This window comes from Pinus tabuliformis, chromosome 8, assembly GCF_031772625.1.
Source record: "Pinus tabuliformis cultivar Carrire ecotype Pingquan chromosome 8, CPIR1, whole genome shotgun sequence".
NCBI classification, from domain to species: domain Eukaryota; kingdom Viridiplantae; phylum Streptophyta; class Pinopsida; order Pinales; family Pinaceae; genus Pinus; species Pinus tabuliformis.
In genome coordinates this window covers 1,443,654,097-1,443,661,975 of record NC_142294.1, presented here as the reverse complement: position 1 = coordinate 1,443,661,975, position 7,879 = coordinate 1,443,654,097, and the positions used below count along the sequence as shown (strand labels likewise).

Here is a 7,879-nt window from a genome sequence, read left to right as displayed (position 1 = left end):
TTAAGTGAATCCTATGGGCCAAATACCATATTTGTAAAAGAGGTATGATAAATTAATAAAAATATAAATAAACGAGAGGTATGGTAAACAAATAAAACATTTTTATATATTTACTCTATAAGTCACCTTATATTTAAGGACACTCAAAAAATGCGTTATATTTGGGTGAAACCTATGGGCAAAATACTATGGGCCAAATACCATGGGCTAGATTATTATTAATACCATGCAAAAAACAATATTAACCCTCATATTAGTATTAATAAAAATAAAAATGGCACATTGTATTGACCCATGGTATTCATGCCGAATGTAGCTTACTTAAATGAGGGAATTAAACTAGCATAGATCAATTAAAGCAGCATAGATCCATTTTTACTCTCGATCTACTACGCCCCGAGAGGGATCAAATATCGTGATATGAAAACTAGCATAAAGTGAAAAGATATTTGATCGGGGCTTGGTGGATCAAGAGTAAAAATGGATGTTGTAATTTGATGTATGTTAAACATTTTAACTTGGTTAAAATAAAAATCAATTATTAATTTTTATAAATTAAGCTCCATGTTTATGATAACCCATGGTATTGTCTCTTCGGAGACATCCGATAAAATTGGAACGATACAGAGAAGATTAGCATGGCCCTTGCGCAAGGATGACACGCACAAATCGAGAAATGGTCCAAATTAAAAAAAGATAACCCATGGTATTGACCCATGGTAATACCATGGTATTCATGTGAGCATAGACTATTTAAAGGGGAAATTCTATCATCTTAGATCTATCTTAATTTTGGTTCTACCAAGTGCTCAGAGGGATAAATAGATTTCATCCCCCTAAGAGTGGTAGATGTGGAGTTAAGATGGATATAGGTTGGCTTTTATGATAATGAAGATATTAAATAGACTTAGGAAATTATATTGTAAAAAAATCTTAAGGTGAATGGTTAAAGCTACATTTAGTCACTTCACAAAATTTAGTACAAATACCGATATCTTCATTAATATTGGTTTTTAACTTTTTCTGATTTAACAAAAAAGAATCAAAACAATGAAACCTTATCACTCTTTCCGCATCACCCTCGCAAAAGATTTCTCACCATTTTGCAAACATTCTCAATATGATATCTTCATGAAAAAGTTTAGGTACTAATGTTGGATTAGTTGTTTGAAAAATAAGCTGGTTTGTACAACCTTTCATCCTCTATGCTATTCTTAGTTTGTCCTAATGATCTGTAGGGGTTGGAGCCATTGCACCATATTTTCTTAAAAGGTGGAGATTGTTCACCAAAAGGGAAATTAATCTACATGTTACAATGCTGTTAAAAAATGCGAGACCTATGAGGTTAGTGAATTATGCTAATAGCAATTTAGATTGGGAGAGACGTAATTAAATTTTATTATTTAACTGAAGATTTCCAATTAAAATAATAATAAATCTACATTTATATATTCATATATTGATTGGAAGGAATCTCACAATGGTCACTTCTTTCAATTAGATCCCCTTCAATCCTTTAGGATACCTAATACTTTCTTATATAATATAGTCGGGGCTTGCTACTTGTTGGCGTGTTGGAGTAAACAAGCTTGATGTGTTTTTTCTTATCTCGCAGTTGGAGTCTATGGAATAAGAAAGAAATTTGATAAGTTGAAAAAAGTGGTAGCTTGACAAAAGTTGTAGAGGAAAGATTAATCTCTCCTACCTTGACAAAACCCATTGTCAATATCAACACCTAAAGGAATTTTGTTGTGGAATATTATCAAAACTAATAGAAGGATATGAAAGAGTGTATTGTAAGAACCTTGACAAACATGGCCACGGAAACTTGCAACATTGTTTGTAGGAAGAGAAACTTATGTTTCTTTTTTCCAAACATGTATGTTAGTATATTACAGTTTAATGAATATGTTTTCTTATTATCATATATGGTTTCATACTTTAACAAAAAATTCGCCAAGACTTCACAATGTTTTATTATTCAGTAAAATATTTGCCAAGATCTTACAAGATTTTAAAATTCAGTGAAAGATTCTCCATCACTATACAAGATAATATAATCTGGTGAGAGATTCGCCAAAAAAATTATATATACATATTATATTATTGATAAAATTACCTCCCATTTTTCCTATGTATCATGAGGATTATCCCATTTATTATACATATAAATTTAGGGTGGTTCTTAAAATTTTCCCTGCTTTTGGCCTATATCCTTTTGAAACAAATATTTTTCTTTTCTTTGTTTCGAAAGATATAGGAATGCAAGTCAATGTTTATAACTATATTCTCTTTCCTTTTAGCCAGGGATGAATTAATGAATATTTAGAATATGTTTCCATTTTAATCAAAGAATTTTGACGATGCCATAAAATACTTAGGTTTCTATTTAAAACCCAATGACTACAAAAGGTTAGTTGCTTGGTTTATTAGAGAGATTGAACAAATATTGAATATTTAGAGACTAACTTGGTTGTCTAGAGCAAGCAAGATGGTTTTTATTAAAATAAAGTTAGAAGCTACCTCAGTATTCTAGATGTCTCTATCATGGATCCTCAAAGGTATATTGAACATTGTATGCAAAGTCTGTTGTAGATTCTTATGGCTTGAATCCAAAGAAGAATGGGTTTTTCCATGGGTAAGGTGGGATAGAATTACTCTATCAAATATTTGGGGTGGACGAGGTTTAAAAAGAATCCCATCTTTCGCAAAGGCCTTGACTGCAAAAGTAAGATGGAGGTTGATTTCTACACAAATTCCATGGACAACTGTGGTCTACAAGAAATATATCCACCCATGCCCCCTGGAGGAATGGATTTGTTTTCCTAACAACATGATACCAAAAATCTCGTTTATATGGGAAGTTGTGTTATCCTCCTTCTCTGTGATTGAAGCAACGTTGGCGTGGAAATTTGCGTTATCCTCCTTCTTTGTGATTGAAGCAACGCTGGCGTGGAAAGTTGGAAATGGGGCTAAGATGATGATTGGAATGAATCCCTGGATGGAATGTAGGGACACTTCTATTTTCCTCGTGAGATGGTTATCTTCCTAAATTCTAATGATATTAATACATTGAATGAGGTGGTTGATCCCACTCATCCATCATTTTGGTCCCAGGGATGGATGAATGCCCATCAGCTCAATTGACCAGAAAACTTTGCAGAACTATGGCATAATTATAACATTGCTTCAAAGAATTCCCATGTTTTCCTTAGAAATAGGGATGATTCCCTAGCCTACTTGAACTTTCTATATAGAGAATATACAACTAAAATGGGTTACGTATACATTATATAAAATAAAAAAATTGGAGGTGATGATTTGGTGGTGGAAGAAATTGTGGAAGCTTTGTTGTACTACAAAAGACTACCTTTTCCAATGGTGTATATTGCAAAATAAAGTGCCAACTTGGGATAACTTAAAAGAATGAGTATTTTCCTAACTTAAAAAGCATAACTTCAAACAAGGTGCCTTTTCTTATGTAAACATGCCGAGGAATTAGTTTACCACTTATTCCTTTATTGACCATTTTTTGTTGGATTATGGGGTTTGATCTGAAATAGATTAGGGATTGTTACAAGATGGCAGGGGAAAAATTTAAATGATTCTTGGAAGTTATGGTGAGATTAGGGCTCCCTAAAACAATACTGAAGACTTCCGCCCAACAGCAAGCACGTCGCCACAACATGCAAGAGTGCTAACCACCTAAGGCATGTTCCCCCAACCCAATACATATAACCTTCAAAACCTTTGGAATACAAACCATATTTGTGCTGAAAGAATGGCCGGACTTATGAAAATCCATGCGATTACCCGCGCCATCGCTTACCAAACCTGCCTCTTTAATCGTGACCATCCAATCCACTTTCTTAATCCGATGGCGGAGGAGAATTTCGCTCCGAGAAGGTGAACGGTACTTAACCCCCCGGCCCCACAAAACTTCACGATCATTCCTGATCGTTGATCCATGCCTTGAAATCTGACAAATGATAGATATATTGCGCTACTCCTGCATACCGATCTTTAGTGTGCGATGAGGGCGGTTTACAATCCCGACCCCCCACCACGTGTCAGACGCTGTATGGGATCGCTCCCAAATCACGAAAACCGCTTCTTGCTTGAGAGGGGAGCGATCAATCAAATACCACTCGGTGAGCAGTTTTGTCTCCCGAAGAGGGGAATAAGGTGTAATATGATTGCCGGAAAATATTGGATCCCCAACCTTCGTCTTCTTGCCCATATTCCTGAACCCGAAACCAAAATTAGTGTTGATTCTTCCCTCTGGGCGGCCGCCCACTAAACTGAGAAACCCATCCACCAAACACCAAAGATTTCTGAAGTTGAAATTACCCATGCTGCTAAGGCCAACCGAGGCTTGCCTCTCACCAAAGACCTATTTGACCAAAACTAGAGACACATACAGTGACCAAATCATAGAGACCTTGCCTCTATAGCTGTGTTTTGATACACTTCCCTATCCTCTTCCACTTAGTTGTGATAGAGTATTTTAAGACTACCCTGAGGCACTACTTGCCACCCCATTAAAACTCTTCGTTCATTACAGTTCACACCTTGGTTTACCAGTATATCCACCAGTTTGTTGGCCTTTCTAAGTACATGGTTGAATCTTACTGTACATAGTCGCTGAAGGTGACCCTGAATTCTTTGGAATACCTGGATTAATCTCCAGTGATTTGAGACTTTCTCCATCTTTGTTCCATAACTTATTCTCTTGACCGAGTTAATGACTAACTCAGAGTCAACTTCTATAATCACATTTAGGCAGTTGTCCTGTTTTAGAAATTCTAAACATTTCTCCAGAGCCATTAATTCTGCCATATTGTTGGTGGCTTTTCCTAAATGACAATGGAAGAGGAAGAGAATGCTCCCATCTTCATCTCGCAGAACCCCTCCAAAACCCGCAGTTCCCGGGTTGCCTTTTGAAGCTCCATCTATGTTGTATTTCAAAAAACCTTTCGGGGGAGGATGCCAGAATTCCTTTTCAGTTTCCTTTAGGATAACTTTCCTGTCCAGGCCTTGTGGAATGAGCCCCTGCATACCCAACTACCTGAGAATTCTCTTTCAGCCTCTGAGGGAGGATTGTTGGGGAGATTCCTCACTGTGGTGCCAACCATTTCCTTAAGTTGTTTTAAGATCTGCTCAAACAGGTGAAGAGATGGATTCTTTTCATTTTTGAATATTCTCTTGTTTCTTTCTTTCCAAACATTCCATATAATGAAGCTTGGCATGAGAGCCCAAGCACAGTTAAGAACTTCATTATCTGAAAAATTTCTTCTCCAACTGCTCAGGGTGTTAATGATACTCTCTTTGTCCCTATCGGTCTTTTGGAAAATGGTGGCAAAAGTATCCCATAACCTAGATGTGAAAGTGCAACTATTGAGAAGATGTTCCATTGTCTCCTCTTGGGTTTCACAGAGTTGGCATCTAGAAGGCCCCAGAATACCCCTTTTCCAGATATTGTCCCAAGTCAAGATTTTCTTGTGATGCACCAGCCACATGAAGAGTTTGATCTTCATCCATCCCTGGTGTCTCCATAGGTTTATCCAGATTCTATTCGGAGCTTGGGACTCCAGCTCAAGGAGAATACCTTTAGCCTCCTTAATATTAAAGATGCCTTCTTTATTATTGCCCCATCTTAATTGGTCCTGGCCCCCAGTTACTAAAATCATCTTTTGTTCCAATATTCTCATGAGTGCCTCTGCTTTTGTTATCAGGGGCCTATCATCCCAACAATCTATGTTTCTCCAAGTTCTCCATTTTCCTAAATTTTTAGTGTGATTCAAGAAATCTTTTACCTTTATTAATCCTTGGTTATCTATCTCATGCTTAAGTCTCAAAAAATCCTTTTTTAATAGCATTGGTTCTTGTTGCCATTTATCCTCCCAGAATAGTGCAAGATCACCCTCTCTGATTTCCCAAAAATTGTTTCTTTGTACTAAGCCTCTGTTCTCCCAGGCCTTGTTCTAGATGGATGAGCCCTTTATATTTCCAGACATCCTTATGAGATCAATATGTTTCTAAGAGTTGGCATATTTTTCTTTCCAAATACTTACCCATTGAGCCTTTGGATCTTTAACCCAATGCCACCATAGTTTGGCCCCTAGAACGTTGCTGAGAATCTCCTGATCATCCAAGCCTAGGCCCCCTAGGTTCTTGGGTTTACAGATATTTTCCCAAGAGACTAAGGCCCATTTCTTCCTTGTCTCCTCCTTACCCCAGAGAAATTCTCTTTGGATGTTTCTAAATTGCTGCAATACTCCTTTTGGAGCTGGGAGAGCTGATAGCATGAAAACTAGGATAGATTGGAGCACCCTCTTTGTTAGCACTAATCTACCAGCCAAATTTGAAGATCTTATGGTCCATTTCATAACTTTATCCTGAATATTATTTATGAATGGTTCCCAAATGCTCTTATGCAAAGGTTTTGCAGTTAGAGGCACTCCCAAATACTTAGAAGGGAGGGAATCCCTTTGAAAGCCTAGAATTCTAGAGATGTTTCTCTGAATAGCAATATTAGTATTAAAGAAAAATAATTTTGATTTGGAAAGATTAAATTCCATCCCTATTGCCATGGCCAAGTCATTCAGTATTTGTTTGTATGCTAAAGCCTCCTTGACTATGGGGATACCCTGTAACAAGGTGTCATCTACAAATTGTTGATGAGTTGAAACCTGTCCATTATCTGTTAGTTGAAGGCCCTAGATTTTACCCGTTACTCTTACCTACTTTATAGAATGACCAAGTCCTTCCATCATGAGGATGAAGAGGAAGGGTGAGAGTGGATCTCCATGTCTGAGGCCTCTTGAAGGAAGAAAAATCTCAGAGGGAGAGCCATTAACCAGAATTGAAAAGCTAGAAGAAGTCACAAGGGCCATGACCCATCTGACCCAGTTATGATCAAAACCAAATGCAATAAGCACTTTCCTGATGTAGGTCCAATTTACTTTGTCATATGCTTTGGCTATGTCCAGTTGCATGATCATTCCAGCTTTCCTCTTGCTAGTTAATGAGTGAACCACCTCATGAGCTTGAATGATGTTGTCTAGAATCTGTCTACCTTCTACATAACTGGATTGTTCCCCCATTACCAGAGAAGGAAGCAGAGATTTAAGTCTGTTAGCCACTACCTTAGATATTATCTTGCAAACCACATTGCATAAAGCAATGGGTCTATACCTTTCTGGTGTTTGAGCATTGTCCTGTTTAGGTATGAAGGATATCAAGGAGGTATTGAGACCTTCAAAATAGTTTTGTTCAACCTGGAATCCTCCACAACACTCAATATATCCTGTTTAACAATATTCCAGCAAGCTTTAAAGAAATCCACATTGAATCCATTCATGCCTAGTGCTTTTCCATTCTTAAAATCTTTGAGGACCTCACTAACCTCATTTTCAGTCACTGGTCTGTTAAGGTTGAAATTGTCCTCTCTGGACACCAGCTTAGGAATATGTCTAGTCAAGTCCCTAATGTAATGCTCTCTTTCTGGGATGTTTTCCTGAGCTATGCCTCAAAAGTGCTAAACCAACATAGCTTCTATGCCCTCATGGGATTGATGAATCTACCCATTCTCATTCTTGATCGAAGAGATCCTATTGTGAGCTCTGTTGGCCATGGTGGATCTGTGGAAAAATATGGTATTGTGTTCTCCCTGTTTTAGCCATTGAACTCTGGACTTTTGTCTCCAAAATATTTCCTCTTGTTTACACAAGTTATCTCAGTCTTGATGATGTTTCTCGACTTGCTCGGTTTTATCTTTATCAAAGCCTTCCTTGATCATGACTTGGTTGAGTTCCTGCATTTTATTTTCAACATATTTCTTTCCAACAAAAATGTTGCCAAAATCATTCTTGCTCTA

The 7,879-nt window shown here is 37.3% G+C and overlaps 1 non-coding gene across 1 annotated transcript; it reads left to right on the top strand.

The window, feature by feature from the left end:
- Positions 1 to 588: 588 nt before the first annotated feature.
- Positions 589 to 691, top strand: LOC149241131 (U6 spliceosomal RNA). The gene has a single exon (XR_016246936.1). It is a non-coding gene; the product is annotated as a U6 spliceosomal RNA (small nuclear RNA).
- Positions 692 to 7,879: the final 7,188 nt, after the last annotated feature.